Source organism: Ceratotherium simum, chromosome 2 (genome assembly GCF_057802395.1).
Source record: "Ceratotherium simum simum isolate JZ-2026a chromosome 2, ASM5780239v1, whole genome shotgun sequence".
Taxonomy (NCBI): domain Eukaryota; kingdom Metazoa; phylum Chordata; class Mammalia; order Perissodactyla; family Rhinocerotidae; genus Ceratotherium; species Ceratotherium simum.
This window is the reverse complement of record NC_141901.1, coordinates 63,461,500-63,485,963: the sequence shown is the minus strand read 5'-3', so window position 1 is coordinate 63,485,963 and position 24,464 is coordinate 63,461,500. Positions and strand designations below refer to the sequence as shown.

Sequence of the window (24,464 nt, the reverse complement as noted above, 5' to 3'; positions counted from 1 at the left end):
AACAAAATCCATACTTGTTATAGGAACCTTTATATTCACTCTTATTTAATAAATTTGGATGAGAGAGCACATTAATGCATTGTGATATCAACCAGGAACGATCTTCTAAAATAGATTTTATTCTAGTATGTGTATCAAGCATATTCTAATTCTATTCAGTAAGCATTTCTTAAGGATGAAATTTCACCAGATTTGTTCCCTTTCAGTGTCAGGTACAGCTAGGTAATATTTTAGAAATATTAATTTTTTTCAATATTTCTTAATTTAGCCTTCTTTCTATTTATGAACCAACTAGGCTATTTGAGATCTCTCTCATTAAAAAGAGGATTTATTAGCAGATAGCAGAGGAAAAAAATGAGTGTTTCCCCCCCACTAAGACTTGACTTGGGAAAGCCTAGGTTCTTGAACAAGAAGAAAAGGAATCATGAAGTAGAAATATGTTTGAAAGGATGATGAGCAAATTTAAACTACTGCCCTTTTCTCTCACTCCTCCACACCCACCTAAATTTAGGCAAGAAAAGAATTCTCCCAAGTTTGAGATGAGAGAGGTGCTTCTGAAGAACAAACAATGTAAGCTTAAATACAGGTATATCACTAACAAAAAATGTTCCTGCTTCTTCTCCCCCAGCCCCAACCAAATCCAAGGATAAGAAACTTGAGATGGATTTTGAAGAATTTACTGTGATCATTTATTTCATATCAAAATTTTAGATGTTACTATGAAGAGCTATTTCATTATATAGGACATCCCCCCTATGGTTGATTGACCTAACTTGATTCCTTAAATCTAACCATAGCTTGTCATATTTCAAAGTTTTTCTTCAATGGTACATGATAAATGATTGATAGCACTGACTCGCCATTGGAAAATATCTTATAGTTGTTAAGAAGTCAGTGTTCAATGATCCTAATACTTGACTGTCTTTGTGTGAGAAAAAAGATATGATGATGAAGATGTAGAAATTTAATAAATAAATACCCAGGTATTACTGGATCATTAAACTTTCACTTACAAAATGAGAGTCCTTGATTTTTAATTAGAGGTTCTTGCAAGTATTTCATTCTTCTGGTAAGTTTATTGAAAACAAAACAACCAAACAAATATTAAACTTCAAACAATTTTAAGAAACCATTTGGCACAGAAGACATTTCAGGAAAATCAATATTAATTTTCAAAATATTTGCTACTTGAAGACATCCTTCAAATGTAGAACCCTTTATCTTTCAAGCTTTAGAATTCAAATGCACTGATGTGCGTTATCCCTTTTAGTTCTTAAAATGACGCACAAAATATGACCATTAATGTTTTCAGTCTATATGATAAGGAAACTGAGTCTTACCGAAATTGTTAAGAGACTTGAAAAGTGGAGAGGAAATAGTTCTTTTTATTCTGTGAGCCATTTTCTGAGAATCTTCTTTGTGCTAGTCACTGAGATGCAGAAGTGAATAAGATGTGGTTTCCTTTCATCCCCTATCTCAGACCACATTCTCAAGTACTTGGAGTGCATCTTTTCTAGAATCTAGAGGAGCAAGATGGGTGAGGGTGAGCAGCGTAAACTGGGGCAACACCAAACCACTAATTCAGAAAGGTCAAAAGCCAAGGCACGTAGCTATTCTGCTCCTTGCTTGCTGCTGGAGCCTGGAGGTCCTAGCCTGTTATAGACTTCAGATGGGCAAGGTAGGAGAGCTGTACTGTCCGTCTTGTTTAACAATGTCTAATTTAATCAATAGTGGTTCTAAAATCATCCTTTTCCTCATGCTTATTGCAGGTCCTCCCACCCGCTAATCCCTTTAAGAGGCTGCATTCAAAATTGAACCACAGACTTCAAATTCCTCATCTCTTTTCTAAATCATAAACTTTGCTTACCAGTGCTTTTGAGAGAAAGGACTCTAAGTCTATGGCTATGTAAGTAAGTTACCAGTGGAGAAACTGAACACTAAGCACTAATAGGGAGAAACCATCTTAAAGAGTCCCTCCTATACTTTCTGAAACAGCTAAGCATTTTTGACATTGATGTGCTTCTCCAGTGACCTCCAGGGACCACCCGATTGAGTCAGTATTGATGGAGACTCATCAGAATCATTTTCCAATTCAATGTGACCATTTTTGCTATTGCCCCATTCAGTCTTGTGCAACCATCCTTGTATTCTGTCAGATTTTTTCACCTAGGCAGAGATAAGCTTCTTCTCTGAAAAAAAACATTTGGACATTTTAAATCCTTCAAAAAGTCAGCCAACAGTTTCTTTTCAGCTTGAACTGATGCCTATTGCTTAGTTCTGGAAAAAATATTGTAACATAGTCTTGGCCATGAGGGCTATAGAATTGCCCACATCCCCAAATGACCTATTTAGAGTATAGAATCTTTGCAGTTATAAGCTGTAATGAAAGATAAGAAAGAGAGATGTAAATTACTACATTCCACAAAACTGTGCTTGGAGCCAAATGATATTGGTGATGGCAGAAGGCAAAATAGTTAATCTAATTTAGGTACTTCAGCAGCCTTTGATCTAATATTAAACAAGGCGATGGCAGACCATGATAGGAATATCAGTACAGTATTTGGATGACTTTCTAGACTATAGGGCAGCCAGGACCATTTTAGGTCTGAGCATTTTAGGAGGAATAGCATGATCCTCATTCTTATGTATGGTACAAGACTGGGAAAATAGCCAGGGGACAAGTCATCCTCCTGCCGACAAAACATCTCTGAGATATGTATCACCCCTTCAGTGGGAGGATGTGACAAAAAGTGAAATCTCCTTTGTATTGTGAAAGAAGAGTGGGCATCAAGAAATCCATTAATTGCTTAAAGGCAATAATAAAACTCATCCTGAGGCAGTCAACTATAGATTTAATCAGTCTGGAAAGAACGGTAGCCAACAGAAAATGTTATACTTTGGTTTCCTTGGGCCTGCAAAGTTTGGTTTCAGCAAATAAATTGAAATTATCAAGGTGAAAACATTTAATAGGTAAGAATATAACTACTGGGATTCACTACTCATTGTCAAGGTGAAAGAGTCACTTCCTGAAGATTGGTTTTCTTATGAGTCAATTTATAGTGATAGAAGAAATGGATTGCTTCTATTCATTTTCTCTTTGAACTTACTTTTCCACATCCTTGGTTAAATCTTGGCTGTACTCTATCTGAATTTAGATCAATGTCAATGATAACTCTCTGAAATTAACCAAACTTTAATCAAACCCACATAGACAATTTATATTTGAGAGAATAGCAAGCCAAAAATCATTTATGATTCAGTTTAAATACCATCCACCATTTATGTTTTATTATATTTTTATTATAAAATCATTTTATATTATTACTTTAGGATTACTATATTTACCATAAAATTATAAATATTACTAAGAGATGTTAAATTGGTAATCAAATTTTTGTGTTTTTTTTCTTCTTTTTGAATTTAGTGCATATCTTTGCCTCTTAGAAATAAAAATACAAATACATAAAAATCAAATAAGCAGGATCATTATTCTACTTTCAAATACTTATAGAATATTTTTACAATTTCTTATGCATGTTAGTCTTAGCATCAACCTTTTCTGATGTAAAAATAAAATGGTGACTCTAACCACTTTCATGCTGTGTTAAAAATTACTTTGCACCAGGCAAACTTGCACATATATAAAAATTATCAAAAAAGTTTCAGTAAATACACACTACTTACTCAAAGTAATATTTTCTTAGTTCCGCCTCTTATGAAGCTACCTCTTGGGTATCAATGGCTGGCTTCCAATGCTCTCTTGGTAGTGTTCATTTAAATGTGTCTTTCTCATGAGGTTTAGGGAATGGTTCTTCAAAAGCTCCCATATGGACTTCCACACTGCAAAAGTCCCTGACATGAGTTCTATGCTCTTTACCTGGCTTCATACAATTCTCCTTAAGCCTGACTCTTCTCACCTCTATAGGGCCCAACCCTAGCTAATGCCTGCTGTGTCCATCTGGCCATGGGGAACTCACCTGTCCTTGCCATGCTAAAAGGTGGGAGTGCATGCTTTCTCCATTACCTTTTGTTATTTACCAGCCATCAGTAGCAGCTCTGTATTGTCTCCCAGCTTCAGAATCCTCCAGGCAAGAAGAACACAACAGTTGTTTTGTTTATATATATCCCCAAGCTCCAGAATTGAAATATTAAGCTCTTACAAACACTATCTTACCATGCCTTACTCTCGCAGCCACACGAGGCTGGGCCCATTGGGTTTGGGATGAAATACATGTCTCTCCATTTTATACATTCCTTCCATCTCTCAACAACTAGGCTTGGAAAGCCTCCTCCATGAGGAAAGGTGAGGAAATTCTACATTATTCTCCATAAGACCAAAAACCCACTAATCCTTGACTTTTTTTCAAATATCTAATCTTTTGCTTACATAAACGGGATTAGATTAACAAGTAAATGTTACAGGACAAGTTTGCCAATTCTTCCAGGGGGAGTATCTGGCTTAATTTGGAAGCAGGGGAAATTTAGTTCTCATTTTTCTCTCTATTTGTTGATCTAGTTAAAATTTTAAATCAACATGAAAGTCTCAATCAAAATTATTTTATATACTGATGGGTAAGATTTATTTTGAATTGCCATTCAACCAATTATAATCTAGCAACAGCGTTTCAATGATAAATTAGTCAATTTATTCAGCTTTTATAATGTGTTTATTTTGGTGCTAGGTTCAGTGGAAAAGTACAACATGGTGACTCTTCAGTTAGCAAGTCAATATTTATTCATATAATTCTACAATAACAGATAAACAAAAACAAGTATTATTGCTTCAGGCATACTAACTATAACAATCATTGGTGTTTGAAGAAGGGTGGGATGGGTGTAGTCTGGTATGATCAATCACAGAAACTAGTAGTTAGCCTAGGCCATAAACGATGTAGAAGACATGGGCCGGTATAAGGAAAGTATTAATTCTGGAGCTGTGGGAATATACGGAGAGGTGGAGTTGGCAAGCACGGCATATGAAGGACATTGAGAAAAGTGGCCAGACTAGGTGCGTTAAGAATGTTGAAAAATAATGGGAGATAGTTTTGAAGAGTAAAGAGCGAGACCTATTATGGAAGATATTAAACAGCACAAAAATATCTTAATAGAGGCATTATAGTACTTCACTTGTGGGAAATAAAGAAAATGATATTTTAAGTAATGATTTTCTAATTTTCTACATATGTTTTCACTAAATTAAGAAAATAAACTAATTAAGTAATTAAAAACAAATCATATTCTATTCAGCACATATTGAGTAAAAGGCTAGTGATAGATAATGTGGGACACAATGAAAAAATAAGGTAATGACTATGCTTATATATTCTAAATGAGTGGTTGATAAAGAAGCGCCTCCCTATTAATGTGAAAAAGTCTAGAGATTCATAATAATAATAGTCTTGTACTATTTGGTTTTAGGAGAAGAAAAATAATGAAATTTAATGTAGAGTACAAAGTGTTATGAACGGTTTAACATCAACTAATTCATCAAACAATTATTGAGTGCCCACTCTGTGCCAGAATTGTTCTAGGAAGACAGAACAGGAAAAACAAAGCAACGTCTCTGCTCAATAGTACTTCCATTCTAATGTGAGTGACCAGTGGCAGGAGACACACAAACAAATTCATCAGGCAGTGACAATTCAGGGGCAAGGGGAGCAGAATTACTTTACTGGGGAGGGGAAGGGAAGATGATTGTTTTTATTTAGAACACTCAGGAAAAAGTTCAGATCAAATTTAAGCAGAGACCTTAAGGAAATGTGGTAATGAATAATATAGATATGTAGAAGAATTCTAGTCTAGGCAGAGAGGACACCAAATGCAGAAGCCCTGATACAGGAGCTTAGTCAATGTGTGCGAAAAAAAATCAAGAAAGTCATTGTGACTGGAAGGGAGTGAGTGAGAGAAGAGGAGAGGGTGAAGGCAGAGAGAAAAGTGACAGGATTCTGGTCGATGTGTATGTGTGTGAAGAGTCTGGGGCAAAATATATTATGCAGGGCCTTGGAGGTCCTTGCGAAGTTTTTTGCTTTTATTCTGAATGGGATGGCAAGACATGGGTGGATTTTAATCAAAGGAATGAGCACAGGGAGATCATTCTCGAGACTATTGCTAAAGGAGATTTTGCAATGTGAGGTCATTAATAACCTTGACAAGTACTGTTTAGAATGGTGAGGGGAAAATATGCGTTATTGATATATATTTGGTGAAGAAAAAGACAAGAGGAACAGGAGACAATAAGAATGGATAACTCAGAGTTTAACTTACTGGAGATCAAAAAATAGAAGAGTAGCTCCAGAGAATGCGACTTAAAGAGAGGTGTATTTTTTTTGTATATTGCTCTAATTTTTAAAAGAGACATTTATCATAGCAAGTCTAAATGCTGACAGAAATATAAAAGAGAGAAGGAAAATCACTGGGTTGACGTTATTGAGTAGGCAAGAGGAGATGGATTTATTGGACAAATGGAGATGGTGACCTTAGAAAGAAACTTTGACAGCTCTTTTATAACCAGAGTAACCAGAGGATATGCAGAATACATTTGTACAGATGCAGCTTGGTTAGTAAATGTGAGAACATATGGCAGTTTTCTAATGATCACTTCCATTTCCTTAGTGAAATAGGAAAACATTGAAGATGGGGAATGTGGTTGAAGGAGAGAAAAGAATGTATGAAACACTTGCCTTGGAATGAAGGAGATCGAATGGATTAAATACAGGTAGTAGAATTGCTAGGCAGTACCAAGGTTCCTCTAGAGGTTGATTGTCATGAATTTAGAGTGAGACCAGCCAGCATGGTTGTGTATTTCTCTCCTGCCACATTCAACTGCCATGGATGTATGTGAGGAGAACAGAAATGTTCTGCAGTGCCAACCTCTGTCTCTACAGAAGAGAGAGGATACAGGAGTTAAGAATATATGCATTGGAATAGTTTTAATGAAAAGCCATGGAATCAAAGCCAATAATCAAGAAGGTGGGGGTATAATGGGGAGGGAGGATAGTGAAATGCATAAAAGATCAATGGGTTGTAGGTCCTGGTGGAGACAAAGATGCTTTGCAGTTGGAGTACGCTGAGGAAGTGCTTTGGAAAATTGAAGGTGGTTGTTGGGGAAAGGAATGCTTGATGGAGAGATTATGTCGGATGTATAGTTAAGTAAGTATGAGATTTAAGCTATAACTCCAGGAGTGGATAGCTGAGGTGGTTGGACATAACTGAGAAAATCCTAAATATTGGAAAGATTATCTGCATTGTAAGTACAAACACAAATTAAAAATAAGAAGCTTAATTCTCCCTATTGAAAATAAGGAAAGAGACTTCTCCCTTCTCCCTTTTATTAAAACATTTACTTTAGAAAACTTGTAAGTTTTTTCTCTGTCTCTTTGAAATGTATACAAATCTTTTTAGAAACTGCATAAGCCTCTTGCCAGTTTTATGACCCAAGAATGTCTTTCTCAAGGACCTAGGAGCTATCTCTTTGAAATGTAAACATCTGTGGGAGTGTAGGAGCCTAACTTCAGTGGACGTCTTCCTCCAAGTTGTAAATGTATCTCCTGTCACAAAGATATGAGAAGTTTGTTTTTCCTCTGGGTAAAGTCAATTGGCTAACACAGGTGGTTACCCCAATTACCAGGTGAATTTAGAATGGACTATGTGTGACAAATAGTGCTGTGGAGTCCACTTATTTGAGGACTGGTTATTGTTTATCTTGGAAACATATATGTAATGGGTTGTTTCTGTTTGACTATATCAAAGGAGGAGATTTCTTTCTGTCCTTGCAATCTCTTAGCAGATTGCCTGCGATGCACATCGCAATCTGGTTTAAAATTTATTCACTAATAAAACTGTTTTCTTTCTCTACTACCTTTGTAAAGAGGTTTCCTGGGTTAAGAAAAGATTTTGTTTTTAATTATACGTTCCCCAACAGCGTGGATATTAAAATCATGGAGAATTGTGACAATGAATCATGATCCAAATCTTCCAGGGATGAGGAATGACCTAGGAGTCTATAGGTAAGTGCCAACAGAAGAATAGGGGCAAGTATAAATGGGATTCCTGGGCTTCAAATGTGTGTTACACAGATGCACATCAGGGCTAACGTATGATAGCAAGATGGGTATTTCAATGGTCATTATATCAAAAATATTTAAAATTCCCTGCCTGTAAGTTTGACGCATGGCTTGGTATGATTAAAAATGCAGATTAAGAAATAACGAGTCAGGAAAGTTTCCTTACACGAAGAATTAAATATCAATAAAATAACAATTCAAGAAATGTCACAAGCCAGTACATGAATGATTGCCAAATGAGTTGTACAATTTGTGCTGTAAGTTCAGACAAGCAAGAGGTCACAAATTAAATGAGTTGGAAAGATTTTTTTTAATTAATATGTATGGAGTATTCTCTGTATCATATCAAAAAAATCACGTCTAAACTAGCTTTCAAATTGCACCTAGGATGGAACATACACCCCATGAGGACTCCGTAAGTGCTAATTATCATAATATCAAAGGGTGAAAGGCACTTCATCTAATCCAGCCCTCAGGCATCAGGCTTAAGCCATCCTGGATGGATGACAGGCTGTCTAAATTTGAAACCCTTCCTTGAGGAACCTATTTATAATGTCTGTTTAAAACCTTTTCTTGTTTTTAAACTTAATTCCATTCTCTGTGCAATTACTTTTACTATATTTGTAGACAATTAAATCATAAAGATTAAATAATACTATTTCCTAATTATTTGCTGTTCTTGTTGGTGAATTGCTTCTTTTTCTCATGTAATAGTTGTCAAAATTAGATATTAGACAAAGTACTCAAATAAAGCCCTGATATTCATTCATTCATCCATCCATCCATTCATTCATTCATTCATTCATTCAATATGTATTTTTGAGCCAAGTATATTATTTATTGCTACGTAACAAATTATCTCAAACTTAGAAGCTGAAAACAACACATTTATTATCTCACAGTTTCAGTGGATCAGGAATCTGGGAGCAGTTTAGCTGGATGCTTCTGACTCAGGGTCTCTCAAGAGGCCTCAATCAAGATACTGGCTAGTCCTACAGTCATTTCAAGGCCTACCTAGGAGAAGTCTGGCTTCCAAGTTCACTCACTTGTCTGTTGGCAGGTCTTAAGACATCCCCCATCTAAGTTTACTCATGTGGCCATCTTCATTGGGCTGCCTCATGATACGTGGCTAATTTCTTCCAGAAGCAGGTAATTTAAGAGAAAGTGAGAGAGAACATCCAATAAAAAAGCCACAGTCTTTTTTATAACCAAATATTAGAAATGACAGCCCATCACTTCTTCCATATTCTATTTTTAATAAAAGAATCATAAATTCCAGCCAACATTCAAGAAGGCGGAAGTCATTAGAGAGCTGCATACCACAAGTATTGTCCCATGACTTATCCAATCAAGAATATAACCCAGGCAACATGGTGGAGGGAAAGGATAGTGGGCTTTGAGTCAGACAGACCCAACTTGGAATTCCATTCCGCCCTTGCCTCCCATGGCAAGGCACTTAATCTCTTAGAGCTGTAGCTTTCTCATCTATAAAATGACAAGAATTGTAGTTACCTTACTATGTCATTGTATAGATTAAATCATATGCCTTAGGAGCTCCATGAGGATGTGTTGGTTTTTGAAGTGAACTGTTTAGTATAGCAGGTTTTCAATAAATGTAAAAGTGCAAAGAGAAAAACTTACGGTATCCCAAATGAATAAAATTCATCTTGGTAAATTATCCAATAAAGATAGGCAATTACAGACCATATGGGAAATGACCAATCTTTAGAGGCCAGATTGGGAAGAGGTGGTAGTGAAAAATCACACTGAATGACATATCAAAGGTAAGATTTGGGAAAGTGAAAAGTACATCTTTTGCTTTGATCCTCGTCAGTTGAACATTTCCCAGGAGGAGGCCCAAGGAAAGTATTGATAGACTTAGAGCTTTAGTTACTTTCAAGGCTTTAAGGGAAAATAATAAAGAATATATAAAGTTTTCCTTTTACCTTGTCAAATACAGTCACAAATCAGATGTGGATTCGCTTGAAAGGTTGAGACTTGCTTTCAAAAAGGCCTCCTCAGCGTTGCAGAACTCACTCAGAAACCTGAAATTGGTTGGAGGAAACTGGATTGTGTCAAGTCCAGTGGAATACAAGGAAAGCTGGAAAAAAGTTCTAGCATACAATTAATGTATAATTGGTTAATTAATGTGCAATAGAATCTGAAGTAGACTTACGTAGGCATTAAAAAATAGAAATACTTAGTCATTTTATAAAATGCATCCAATTTGGGGAAAAGTATTTGATGAGGAAAAATAATTTGTTTTACTTCTTGTATTTCTTTTTATTTTTCTGTAAGTAGGATTTTGTTGTTGCTGTTTTGCTTGAACAGGTCAGCTGGAAAAATAAACAGAAAATAATTATAGTATTTTTTTAATTTTATTTTTGTGTTAACACTCATAAGAAATTAAATAGAATGAATTGTGTTGAAAGTTTATTGAAGAAAAAATAAAAAAATGAATCATATCACTAATTATTATGATTACTCTTATTGATAGATTATTCCTGTCATGAAAAAAATAATTTAGAAAACTTTTCTAAAATAATGAAACAACAGCCTAGCCTTAACAAGATAGTAGGAAGGGAATTGAATGTTTTTAATTCATGTGGTTGGTTTTATCATCTCTTTATTCAACTGTGTTCCAAACCATTATATTTATTTCTTCAAAAGAAATGAACCCAAACCCAGTCATAACTTTCTCTATCATCAAATATTTCATTCTAAGAACCATTTGTTTTGAATGACTACACCAGTGGAACCAGATAAATTCATAGGACAAAGTCTCTGAAACTCTAGGTTGTCATCAAACAAAAAAGTTTTTCAGGGGATGTAGGAATACAAGTAAAATGAAAGAGCAACAGAGCGATTGAAAGAGCCATACTTTGTCATAGACTATGTGTACACAAGCCAGGTCAAAACTAGATCTGATCTTAGTATTGTGATCAAAATATTTATTTAGACATTCTAAGCCTTAGTAATTGATACTGGGAGTAAATAATAGTACATAATCCAAAGGATTACTATAAACATCAAATATGATAGTGCGTAGTTATCATAAATCACTGGCCTGGCATGTGGTAAGAGAGTCAAAATATACGACCTATTGGGGTCAGCTCTGTGGCCTAGTAGTTAAGATCAACACACTCTGCTTCGGCAGTCTGGGTTGGGTTCCTGGGCGTGGACCTACACTACTTGTCAGCAACCATGCTGTGGTGGCGACCTCCATACAAAATAGAGGAGATTGGCACAAATGTTAGCTCAGGGGAAGTCTTCCTCAGAAAGCAAAAATACAAGCTATTATCTTTATTGTTATTATTATTTGTATGAAAAGTTGAAAATTTTTTATTGAAGTATAATTGACATACAATATCGTATTAGTTTCAGGAGTACATCACAGTGATTCAGTATTTATATACATTACAAAATTATCACCACAATAAGTCTAGTTATCATCTGTCACCCTAAAAGGTTATTACTATATTATTGACTCCCTATGCTGTACATTACATTCCCATGACACTTATTTTATAACTAAAAGTTTGTACCTCTTAATCCCCTTTACCTCTTTTGCCCACCCCCCAACCCCTCCCCCATCTGGTAACCACCAGTTTGTTTACTGTGTCTATGAGCCTGTTTCTGTTTTGCTTTGTTTGCTGTTTTTTTTGTTTGTTTTTTAGATTACACATATAAGTGAAATTGTGCAGAATTTTCCTTTTTCCATCTGACTTATTTCACTTAGCATAATACCCTCTACATCCATCCATGTTGTCACAAATGGCAAGATTCTATTCCTTTTTATGCTTGAGTAATATTCCATTGTGTATATGCACCACATCTTCTTTATCCATTTATCCATTGATGGATACTTAGGTTGCTTCCGTATCTTGGCTATTGTAAGTAATGCTGCAATAAGCGTGGGGGTGCATATATCTCTTTGAATTAGTGTTTTTGTTTTCTTCAAATAAATACCCAGAAGTGGAACTGCTGGTTCAGATAGTAGTTCTATTTTTAATTTTTGAGAGAACCTCCATACTGTTTCCTACCAAGAGTGTATGAGGGTTCTGCGTTCTCCACATCCTTGTAATACTTGTTATTTTTTTTCTTTTTGATAATAGCCATTCTGACAGGTATGAGGTGATATCTCATTGGGGTTTTGATTTGCATTTCCCTGATAATTAGTGACTTTGAGCATCTTTTCACGTGCCTGTTGGCCATCTATATGTGTTCTTTGTAAAAATGTCTATTCAAGACTTCTACACATTTTTTAATTGGGGTGTTTGTTTTTTTGATATTACATTGTGTAAGTTCTTTCTATGTTTTGGATATTAACTCATTATCGGATGTATGATTCGCAAATATCTTTTCCCATCAGTAGGTTGTCTTTTTGTTTTGTTGATAGTGTCCCTCTCTGTGTGAAAGCTTTCTAGTTTGATGTAATCCCATTTGTTTATTTTTGCTTTTGTTGCCCTTGCCTGGGGAGACTGGTCCAAAAAAGGTATTGCTAAGACTGATGTCAAAGAGCTGATTGCCTATGTTTTCTTTTAGAAGTTTTATGATTTCAGGTCTTACATTCAAGTCTTTAATCCATTTTGAATTTATTTTTGTGTATGGTGTAATACAGTGGCCCAGTTTCATTCTTTTGCATCTAGCTGTCTAGTTTTCCCAACACTGTTTAAACTTGAAGCAATTAATATACTTTTACAAAAAATGATAAGAACTTACATTGCTCAGCAAATTTTATGGAAATGGACCTGTGTCTAATGATTAAGGCCTTGTCATCAATTCATTAAATACAAATATATAATGAAAAACAGAAAGTGAATGGCATTAAATCCACAATACATAAAGGAAATGATATTCATAAATTGGACCTCATCAAAATTAAAAACTTTTGCTCTGTAAAAGATCCTATTAAGAGGATAACGAGACAAGCTAGAGACTGGGAGAAATATTTCCTAACCTCATATCTGACAAAAGACTCATATATAGAATATATAAAGAATATTCAAAAGTCAAGAGCAAAAAAATAAGAATACCAATTAGGAATGTTTAGAGAAAACATTAGAAAATGGCCAAAGGACATGAAGAGGCATTGCACCAAAGAGGTATGAATGGGAAATAAGCAGATGAAAAGATATTAAACATCATTAGCCATTAGGGAAATGAAAATTAAAACTGTGAAGAGATATTATTATACACCCATCAGAGTGGCTAAAAATAAAAATAAAATAACTGTAATATCAAATGCTCGCAAGGATGCAGGAAAACTGGGTCACTTATACGTTGCTTGTGAGGATGTAAAAGTATATAGCCACTCTGGAAAATAATTCGTCTGTTTCTTAAAAAGCAAAAAAATGAAACATGTACTTGCATTACAACCCATCAATAACACTCCTGGATATTTATCCAGAAAATTGAAAACTTATGTCCACCCAAAAACCTGTAGACAATTTTTTATAGTGCTTTATTTATAATAGCCAGGAACTGGAAACAACCAAAATGTTTCTCAATAGGTGAAGGGTTAAACACACAGTGATAACATCATACCATGGAATGCTACTTGGCAATAAAAAGGAATGAACTATTGATACATGCAACAACTTGGATAGATTTCAAGGCCATTATGCTCAGTGAAAAAGCAAATCTGAAAAGAAAGGTCACAAACTGTATAATTGATACCAGCTCAACACAAGGTTGACATGAGGGAAGCCATATTGTAGAAAAGAATCCCTATTGTAACTTTGAATGACCTCTAACTAACTAACCCAGCCGGATATGCACCCTCTGGGAGATCTAACTGCTCTGAAGATTTTATGACCCCCACTTGTGCCTATACCTGCCGCCTCTGATAAGATGATAACTTCGTTCTTTCGAGTTCCTTAGGAATATAATGACCCCCGAACAGATTGTCTATGCTGATAGCCATCATCAATGTAAACTGAAAGGTCTGGTGTGGCGACTCCCAGTCTGTTACACCCGAGGGTCAATATTCCTAACCCCCTCCCCTATAACCCACTGGACTATATAACTGCTGTCAGATTTTGTGCCCCCTTAAGATGGTTCTTTCAGACATTAGTCAGCCATCTTCCCCCTTGCTAGCAAGCTGTAATAAAAAAACCCTTTCTCTCCTACCTCCTTCCCTCTTGACTATTGGCACGTCTTGCGGCAGGCAGAGGATTATACGGCAGAGGGCGGCACCCCGCCCCCCTTGGGTGGTAACAAAATTGCATTGACATGACATTCTCAAAATGACAACATTATAGAGATGGAAAACATAGCAGTGGTTCCAAGGGGTTGAGAATAGTGAGGGTGGGGATTTGACAAACAAGAAATTACACAAGGGACATCTTTGTGCTGATGCGATGGTTGTGTATCTTGATTGCGGTGGTGGTTACATGAATCTACACATATGATAAAACGACATAGAACTACATACACACAGTGTACCAATGTCAATTTCCTGGTTTTTATACTGTACTATAATTATGTAAGATGCAACTGTTGGAGGAACTTGGGTGAAAAGTACACAGAACTTCACTGTACTGTCTATGCAACTTCCTGTGAATCTATAATTATTTGAAAACTATTTTTCAAGTGGGTAAAAATATAAGCACCTCTAATTCATCAACTCTTCAAAAATATTGTCAAAGAACCTTGTCAAAATTTTTCTGAAGAAGTCCTTCTAAAGAACAAGATAATAATGAAAGTGGTTCTTCATCTTTCAGTATATCACACACAAAAAAATTAGGAATTATAAAAATGGGATATGAATTTTGTATAGTGCATTGTGACATTGTAGCATGTTAAATCAAACTATATATTATTGTTTATTTTGCAATCCAAGTTTAGACAATATTTAAGATGCACTGAGTCCTGTATTTCAGGCAAACTGCTAGGCACCTTTCTCGGAATAATTTTATTAACCTCATTTTATGTGTAACTGAAAAGTCCAAGATGCTACGTAAATTTTCCTATTTCAGTGAGCAAATATGTCATACTTGTGGAGGTTTAATTCAAGTTTGCCTTACTTCAAAGCTTCTGTTATTTCCAGTATAGTTTACCATAGGCTATTTTCTGTTTTACGCTCCATAGTTATGTTATTTACAGTTGCCTAAATATGATACTTTCAGCCATTTCTGGAAAGAAGTTGGGCATCAATCTCTAAGATTTTCCAACAAATTTTCCCTTAACCAACTTCCGTCTCATTGCTTTTGTGTGAAAAGTAGTTTGACTCTCAGAAGCTTTTCTAGGAACTTAAGACAAGGTAAGGAAGGGCTGCAGGCCTGATTTCTTTTCTCTATTAGGGGCTCTTGCTCTTCACAGTGGAATGATTAGACTGAATTAACGGCAGAATCAAATCTTGCTCTAGCCAGCTCCCTACAGAGAGACTGTTATTCTACTGCAGCCCTGGAGCAGCTGTTATTTCTCATTCAGGTGAACTTCTAAACAAATAACTAACCTTGCATGGGATCTTCTTTGGAAGGATAGTAACAATTTTTTTAACACTTCTTTTGCTGTCCCCAGTGAAGTTTTCAGAGTGTATAGTGTACTGGTTATCTAAAAACCCCAGGTTGATGTCTCCACTGGCACTTTAAAGAAATTGTTAGCCTTCACTGAAAAATTTAGACCAATAAATTTCACCATGTATTAGATGTTTGCATCTAGTTAGTTTTTTGGTGACCACCCAAGGCAGAACTCCAGTCTGGGATAATTGATCTCTGACTTAGGCTCAATTTCATGTGTTGCGATGTTTTCTTTCTCTTTCTAGGTCCATCCAAACTCCTCCTCCTATCTCTTTTCCCACTATTCTCTACAGAATCTCCATTCCATGGGCAATAATCCCCACACATTCTCAACATTCTCCAGCAATCTCTTGTCCATAACTGGAACCTGAATTTCCTGTAATATTGGTTTGTCCTTGCATCCTCCTTCAGTGCTAACCCTACCGTTCTCTACTTAATTCAAGAATAAATGGGGATTGAGTTTTCTTTAATTATCCACTACTGCTTTCATCCTATATAAATGTCTTCCATCTTTAAAAGCTCATGGTATATGACCAGCCTATCCTGTATCAATCTTCACTCTCTTCATCTACCAATTTTCCAATTTATCCCCTTTAAACCTTGATGATTAGGATTTCCTCTGGCCTCCTCTTACATGACTTCATATATATGAATGGTCCATGCATAAACCTTATACAATTATTTGTCCATTTTCATATTGTAGCTTTTTATCTCTAGTCTTCTTATACCACTAAATTCCATCACCGTCCCCTCATTATGATCTTCATCCAATCTCTGACCACACCTTCTATCTTTCAAATCTACTCTCACTCTTTTCCCTCCAAATTTTTTTCTCTTGCCTTATCAGTATTTTCAGTCCCTTGTACACCATCGTCCTTTTTTCTCGACTGATTAGGTGCTTCTTGGATTAGTAACATCCCTCCAGCTTAATTCTCATGATCTATCCTTTACTTCATTCACCACTTAATAACATCATCAACTTTGCCCCTTGCCTTTTCCTTGCATCAATCCAATAAATACACTATGGGTGATCAATCCGTATATTTACACGCTCAGTTCCTGCACATGGGTCATTCACTCAGTGTTTGGGTGGAAATTATCCAAATTAGCAGTTTGCTCCATTCACAAATATGGTCTCCAGGCTCAACAAGATCTTGTTATTAATTGGGATCTTTGTACGTGTCACTGGTCAGCTTCTTCTCTCATTCCTAAAACAGTTCCATCAGAGCTTTGCTCACATTCTCTAGCTCCCTGATCTACCATTTTCCTCATCAGTCTAGTCTGTGACCAGACTTGTTCTTACCTTACTCCTTTCAATTTCAGTGGGAAATTTGATTCCTCCCTCCTACAGTAAAGATAAATACCTCCACATGTATTCCAGTTTGCATTTGCTCTTATCTCCTCTGACCCTTTGATCCATAATGTCATTTTCTCCTCTTTCTATATCTTCAGCTTCTTTTTCTTTCCTTTCAGAATATTGTTGCAAAACCATTCTCCTTGCCTATCATATGTTAGGTTCTATGCTAGATGTTTATCTTACATATTCTTTTAACTAATTTTCTATTGTGCTTCTTTCTAATCCACCACTCCTTAGAAAGGAGACTTTTCTTTAATTTTCTCCAAATTCTCCCTCTCCATTTTCAACTTATGACATTACAAGTTTTTGCTGTTTTTCTTGTTATTTCTTCACCTCTTCATTGAAAGTGGCATTGCAAAAGCCATTAATGGCTTTCCATTAATAGAAACTATTTTCTTACTCAACTCTAGCATTTGTGTAGTTAACTTCTTGACTTACTCTCCTTTTGGTTTCTTTGACATCTTGTTATTGGGCTGCTCTTTCCCCGACTTCTTTCCAGGTTGCCCATCTCTTAAATATTTGTATTCTATAAGGTTATCCTCTTCTACCCTTTTTACTTTTTATACTATAGTCTTTTTGGATGATCTCATTCCTTCTCTGTGGTTTGAATTACCACCTGTATGCTGATGGCACAAGTATCAATTTTTTCCACTCAAAATTTTTCCTGAAAAACATTTAATGTATTTATCAAAATTGTATCTCCAGGGACTAGACTGCAGTGGATGAGAATGGCTCAGGAGCCAAACTGCCTGGGTTTAATTCTAGGCTTTGCCATTCACTGCTGTGTGTGGTTAGACAAGTTAGTTAATTTACCTGTGTCTAAATTTCCTCATTGGTAAAATTTAAGTTAAAGCAATACTCCATTAATACTGTTGTTGGGAGGATTAAATATTTAGCATATGTATAACACTTAGTGCCTTGCGTAGTAAGTCTTCAATAAATGTTAGCTCTTACTAATGGTTTTAGAGGAGAGAGAAAACATTTGGATTTATATGTCTATTTACTGTAGGTGTTTTATGCAGGCAGTGATTTATTACAAGAGATTCAGTGCTTACAAACCTGTGGAAGGACTGATGGGTGTTCTGTTGGGGCCTCTAAATGACTCCCAGAGCAATAAAGTACTGACAGATCAAGGGAGCAACTGCTCTGAGGCTGCCACCGAAGAGATGTAAGAATCAAGGAGATATAGAAGCCCCCACTGCAACTGCCTTTGATACCCAAGAATCTGGAGAATGGACACTCTTAGACAATCCTAGCATTATGAAGACAGATAAGATGCTGTTGCAGCTGCTGTAGACACAGCTGCTTCTGGAGACACAGTAAAGGTGGAAAATAGGCGCTAACCTCAAGAGAGTTTTAAGAATGTACTATTTAGCTTTCCAACCTCTCTGACAGAAGGACTGTGGGATGGAATTGAGTGGCTAAACCCACAGTAACCCTTGCAGGGGCACCTCCATTCGGATGTTCCACATGTACTTCAAAATCAATTTGTTTATAACTGAATTCATCCTCCTCCTACATTCCACAAATCTACTCTTTTTTAATTGAATTGTGTATCTCAATGAATAGTATCATTACCAGTTTTCTAAATTACAATTCTTAGATTTCCAGAGACTCACTTGCTCTTCATGCAACTCTTCAATCCCCACTACAATATAGTTCAGTTGAAATGACCTCTTTAACCTCATTAGTCTTGTCTGGGTTCTGAATCTAGTGCCACTGGTTTGAATTGGGCCTTCTAATATTTTACTTGGACTGTTAAAATAACCTATAGGTTTCTCTTTACCATTTTAGCTTAGCTCTCTCCTAATCTGTTTTCCATACGTTGTACTGATTGATACTTCTAAACACAACACTGATTATGTCATTCTCCTTTACAGATCCTTCCAAGGCTCCTTATTACCTTCAGAAAAATAGATAAATTTCTTCTCATTGCATAGAGCACCCCCATGACCTGATCATGACCAGTCTGTCCAACCTCTTATCTCACTATTCCTTGCTCATGCTCCACGGAGCATGCATACTGACCCACTTAAAGTGCCAAATCAGTACCTGCATAAATACATCTCTGTATGACTGAAATATTCTGACCTCCCTCTCTCGTGTCTCTTAACCTCAGATTTTCCCCTGTAGAGGTCTCCTTGCTGATGGATTACCTATTCCTAGTCAAGATTACGTACCACTGCTATGGTTCATAGGAACAGCTCTATCTTACCACTTATATTGTATGTAATCATTTACCTCTACCTATTTCCCAATTAAACTGCAGGCTCTCTGTATCTGTCTTTCACCTCTGTATCTCTAGTGACTAACACAGAGCTTAGAACACAGTGTTTTGTAAATGTCTCTGTAATGAATGATTGAATAAACTTTTTATATATTATCAGAAAACTTTATTCTTTACTTTTAATATTTCCTAGCCATCACACATAAACACAAAATGAGAAAACTCATCTGTGTAAAAGACTATTCTTCTATTTACTTTGTAAAAATCTGACAATTTTTGTTTCCTGGATGAAAGCAAAGATTCAAAGTGAGTGTTTCTGTGTTTTCCTGAACTGACCTCAGCTCTTTATAGTTGTAGCCACTTTAATTTCCCAATGAGGATGAACAGTAGTATTTATGTTTATGCATGTACAGAATGAAAGACAGATTTGGACTACAGGGAAAATATTTTAGCAAACTCTAGTTTATAATGGTGATGGTTTCTTTATACACTAATTTATTTCCCCTATTCAAGGCATCTCTATCAGTAACTGAGCAGGTCAGCTTTAATAGCATTGTTAAAAATAATCTATGATCTGGTCAGATAGGGCTGTACTATACACACATAAATATAGCTACATTTATCAAATTGGTTAGTAGTTTTAGCTTTTTAATTATTATTTTTGTTTACCATGAGAGATGATCTGCTGATGGCAACTGATAATCACTGAAAACTATAAGCTTATTGATCTCTCTTTTAAGGTTTAATTTTTCTCAGAGGAAAACTTTCTCATACCTTTCTTTCTTTGACCTTACCTCTGAAACCCCATTGTAGTATCTATCAAGAATTCCTCAACCCAAAGTCTGATCTTCAGTGTCTATATTCTTATCTCTCATACCCACTGTGTAAGATGTCGGGCTAATACTGACATATCTTTGATTCTGGACTCCTCACCCCTTTCTCTCAATTTCTGCATCTTCCAGAGTTTCTTCATGAAATATTCACAATTACTTGAAATAGATGAATCTCAGGACATAAAGTTAAGGAAAAGATGCCAGATATAAAATAGTACATCCTGCATGATTCCAATGGCATGAGGTACAAAGTAGACAAAGAAAATCCTGCTTTTGAACCACAGGATGGTGGTTACTTTGGAACATAGTGTCAGGAAAGGAACACGAGGAAGATGTCTGGAGCCAGGAAATGTTCTGTTTCGTGATCAAGGTGCTACATATATGGGTATGTTTAGTTTGTGAAAATTTTCTGTAGCTTAAAAAACTGCAACAGCTTTATGAGGAAATAGTTATTACTATTTCCATTCATGAACGGAGAGTCTGAGGTTCTGTGAGGCTGATGACTTGGTCAAGGTTGCACATTTCTTAAGTGGCAGAGCCAGGATTGGATCCAGGCTGCCGGCCTCCAGGGCCCAGGCTCATAACCACTCTGAGGAGTGATACCTGCCTGGTAATTATGGCTCCTGCATATCAATAAAGGATACTGATATTAGGCCTTTCAGGTCACCTATAATATTGTAGCAGGTATGCCTATGTCTTTTATATTCAGTCTTTAATGGAAATATTTTACTTAGATCCTAATCTTGGAATTTAATGCATAAAAGTGAAAAATCAACCACACAGAAAGACTGCATTCTAAGTAGCCAATGTTTCATACAACATACAAAAAAAAATAATTTATATACACAAACCAGGATAATATGACACATATCTAAAATACATAAAAGTATAATGTGTGACCCAAACTATGTTAAAAACAATAACTCCTTTACTTGAATGTTTTGTACCTTCAGCATACCTTGAATATATCAACACTGATGAAATTTTGTCACTATTGTGAATACTATGCACATTTCTTAAACAAATATTAAAAATACCTTCTGGAAGAATATAACAAAAAGAGAAACATTTGTCATTACTTTTGAGACCAAAATTTTCCATAAACACTCAGTTGGATTATTTTTTAATAATTTGAACTAGAAATAAGTCATTGAATTATTTTTATTTTTTATAAATATATGTACAACATATATACATGTACATGTATGTCTTACAAATAAACAAATTGATAAAAATACTAATTTAATAACCGGTATAAAATAATTGTCAAAGATTAATATATAATCTCTTCTAACTGACTGACTTGTCAACTTTTTCCCATTGAGATGGGAAATGAAATATATTATCAGGATGCACATAGAATAAGTCCTTTTGACTTCCTAGAGAGAAACCTTTGGTAAAGTTCTACATGACAGGATGATAAATACGCTGAAAGCTTCAAAAACTCTAAGCATTTTATCCAAAACACTTAAATTAGCTAAAATGAATAATGGAGATTACTTTCAAAGTGGTTTATGACCACATTCTTTGGTAAGTGTTAAGTGGTGTTTTATAAGGTCACTCTCTTGAACTCCATTACTTTAAAGGCATAGAAACACTTATATTCTTAAACATAAAAGTAGAAGAAACTGTTATTCATCACTATGATATATTTAATAAAGTAACCATTTTTAATTGAGATCAAGAAATAATATTGTTATGAAAATGTTCAAATTGTAAATTTACTTTTCATTGAATTCAGAATTAGCACATGAGCTTTATGTGCTATTGCTTTTAATATATATTTTAAGACATTAAGTTATTAATTATTGAATATTTATAAAAAGATTGCCCCTTACAAGTGTTATTAGGGTATTAAAGTCCAATAGAAAAATGTATGAACTGTCAAATGATATTCAATTAAATTAACTTAAGCTCTATTTCTCCCTGCTTCTCATAAGAAGTATCAAAGCATTGGAAAATTAAAAGGAAAATTTCATCTTCAATGAAGGGGGTTATGGGTACAATTCTAAAACACTGGGCCTGAAAGTATCTCTACCAAGATACAATGAAACGTGCAACAAATTGAAGGAAGACATATAGGCGTAATAACCACCTCTCTGGAATACGTGCCCCTTATATGAAATGACTATTTTCCTAGAGCATTGCCATCTAAAGTATGAAGCAGCCATGGAGAAGCCAATAATTTAGAAAGACTATCCCACAGAATGACAAAGGAAGAGAAGCTGAGAGAGGGGACATGTGGACATGCCATCTATATTTGAGGACTGTGTGATGATGCACTATTTGAGGAAATGACATTTAATCCAAGAACTAAAGGAAAAATAGAAATGAGCTGATTAAAAATGAAAGAATAGTGGGGCATAAAATGTCGCTGGTGGAGAGGGTGTTGGAAGTATGAATTCCGTAAGAATAGTCTTATAAAGCTATATATGTTCTTTAAGTAAGTTGAATGTGTACCCTGTTAAGATCCTCTGACGGTGCTTTGACTGGGCCAAGGCCTCCTCGAGTTTCCCAAAGTGAGTTGCAAGCTTGTAGTTGCTGCATTGTGATTCAAGGGAGAGTGGAGTTCTCTATCATGTAGAACTCTTTAGGCAAATAAAGAAATACGTCTTCAGAGTAAGTAATGAAAATGATTAAATTTTAATAAATGATCTAAGCAAATCTGAAACAGATTCATCTATAAATGTGGTTAACTATTGACTATTAGTAATCCAGGTAACCATGAAACCTCATATATACCAAAGTGGCTAAGAGTATGCCAGACAGAGGGAACAGTTGCAAGGCCCAATGAATGTTTAGAAAAAATGCAAAATAAAGACATATTGGAAAAAGTATTTGGCAAAATCCAACACTCTTTCATAATAAAAACACTCAACAAATTAGGAATGAAAAAGAATTTTCTTGCCCTGATAAAGGGTTCTTACAAAAATCTTACAGGTAACATCATATTTGAGAGTGAAAGGCTAAAAGCTTTCCACCTGAGATCAGAACCAAGACAAGGATGCGTGTTTTCACCATTTCTATTTAACATTCTACTTGATATAGTAGCCAGGGAAATTATGCTAAGGTCATACTCTTGTACATGGAAAACCATAAGTAATACACTAATGATCTATTAGAATAAATTAAAATAAATTAGTTTAGCAAACTGGCAGGCTACAAGTTCAGTATCAAACATCAATTTATTTTTATATGCTAATATTGGAGAGGAGTCAAGATGGCAGCGTAAGCAGACTCGGAACTCACCTCCTCCCGTGGACACAGCCAATTTACAACTACTCGTAGAAAAATTACCCCGAGACAGAACTGAAAACTGGATGAGAGGAACTCCTGCAACAACGGACAATCCTAACTGAGGTGGAAGAGGCAGAGACTCCCTTCCGGAGAGGAAAAACGCCACCTTCACAAGCCGCCAGCTTCACGGCCGCCGGGAGCAGCTCACAGGTACGCAGCCTCCCTGGAGGCGCGGGGCCCTGAGCCGGGGAGCGCCCCCGCTGTGGGCATTTTGTGGACCCAGCACAATCGAGACCAGCGACATAATATCTGACTGTGCCTGCTACTAAAACACTGGGGAGCACCCCCAGAAAACCCGGTTCACAAAGAAACTAAAACTGGCTCTTAAAGGGCCCGCACGCAAACTCACCCGTTTCAGGAAGCATCCTAAAATCAGGAGAAAGAAAGGTATACAGTGCTTTGGTGACAAGAGACTCACCTAATAGGCCCTGAGTGCATCTCGGTGAGGGGTGAGACCTCTCCAGGGACTGGGACATTGGCGGCAGCCATTGTTGTGGCCTGGTGTGGGCGTGCTGACACAGACGCCATTGGAGTTCTCCCTGAGGCCTGCTAGCCCAGGTCTGCCCCACCCGATAGAGCACCGATTTAATCCAGCTCAGCCAGGGCAGGCAGCCCACCCTAGAGACTGGCCCCACCCAACAACAAGCCCTCAGGCAACTTGTGGGCCTGCATAGATTGGTGACTGGATTCTCTGCAGCCTGGCAACTGAGCCGACTTGAGCGGGGCAGGGTGTGCACAAGGAGCGGGTGGAGAGTGTGGGGCGGTGGCAGAGTGTGTGGGGCTCCTGCCGTGGAGAGACTGGGTCCGCCTGGGGAGGTCAGGGCGCTCACACGGGGCAGGACTGTGTTGACTGTGTGTGTGGACCTGTGGGTGGCAGGGCTTCTCAGCCGCAGAAGACTTGTACTTCTCAAAGACCCACATAGGAGGTTTGCTCCACCTTCCAAAACCTGAAACAATTGGGTGCTCCTGTGCCTGAGGCCAGCCCCACCCAGCTGCAATCCTCAGAGAACTGAAAGAGACCTAATAGGCTAGAGGCTTACAGCAATTGTAAGGCCCTGAGCCTAACAACCTGCCACGGTGGGGGCCTACTCACTTAAAAGAAATACTGCAACACAGATGTGGTATTAGAACTTGCAGTCAACTGTGCTGGTGATCCCCACACCT

At 36.5% G+C, this 24,464-nt stretch overlaps 1 long non-coding RNA gene across 2 annotated transcripts; it reads right to left on the bottom strand.

Moving 5' to 3' along the window:
* Positions 1-1,268: 1,268 nt before the first annotated feature.
* LOC147918037 (uncharacterized) lies at positions 1,269-23,865 on the bottom strand. Of its 2 annotated transcripts, XR_015549131.1 has the most exons (5): positions 23,719-23,865; positions 10,240-10,399; positions 10,010-10,108; positions 3,685-3,840; positions 1,269-1,520 (listed from the first exon to the last, which is right to left on the bottom strand). It is a non-coding gene; the product is annotated as an uncharacterized LOC147918037 (long non-coding RNA). The 2 variants fall into 2 exon arrangements; XR_015549135.1 differs by lacking the exon at positions 3,685-3,840.
* Positions 23,866-24,464: the final 599 nt, after the last annotated feature.